This window comes from Etheostoma spectabile, chromosome 9 (genome assembly GCF_008692095.1).
Source record: "Etheostoma spectabile isolate EspeVRDwgs_2016 chromosome 9, UIUC_Espe_1.0, whole genome shotgun sequence".
NCBI classification, from domain to species: Eukaryota; Metazoa; Chordata; class Actinopteri; order Perciformes; family Percidae; genus Etheostoma; species Etheostoma spectabile.
The window spans coordinates 18150361-18150588 of NC_045741.1; the positions used below are offsets into that span (position 1 = coordinate 18150361).

At 52.6% G+C, this 228-nt stretch overlaps 2 long non-coding RNA genes and 1 pseudogene across 2 annotated transcripts in view; all 3 read left to right on the forward strand.

Annotated features, from left to right (window-relative positions):
* Window positions 1–228, forward strand: part of LOC116695329 (5-hydroxytryptamine receptor 3A-like) — a 176825-nt pseudogene that overhangs the window by 64829 nt on the left and 111768 nt on the right.
* Window positions 1–228, forward strand: part of LOC116695336 (uncharacterized) — a 55519-nt gene that overhangs the window by 49536 nt on the left and 5755 nt on the right. The window lies entirely within an intron of this gene.
* Window positions 1–228, forward strand: part of LOC116695335 (uncharacterized) — a 7053-nt gene that overhangs the window by 6712 nt on the left and 113 nt on the right. Inside the window, exon 3 of the long non-coding RNA XR_004333430.1 lies at window positions 4–228. This exon is cut by the window's right edge and continues 113 nt beyond it. This is a non-coding gene — a long non-coding RNA (uncharacterized LOC116695335). The remainder of the gene's footprint in view (window positions 1–3) is intronic.

Here is a 228-nt window from a genome sequence, read left to right on the forward strand (position 1 = left end):
AAGAATTCCAACACCAACATCTCAGCGATTCATCTTCAGCACGTCTTTGGTGATACGCTACCAGTGAACACCCCCCCAGAACCAGCCCTGGGTGATCTGTGGAAGCTGAACAGAGATCTCCTGGCCATACGTCTCCAGGTAGACAAGCACTTCCAGGGGAGCGAAACCTCGCAGGAATGGCATATGATTGGGACAGTGATCGACCGGCTGCTGTTCGGCTTGTACATT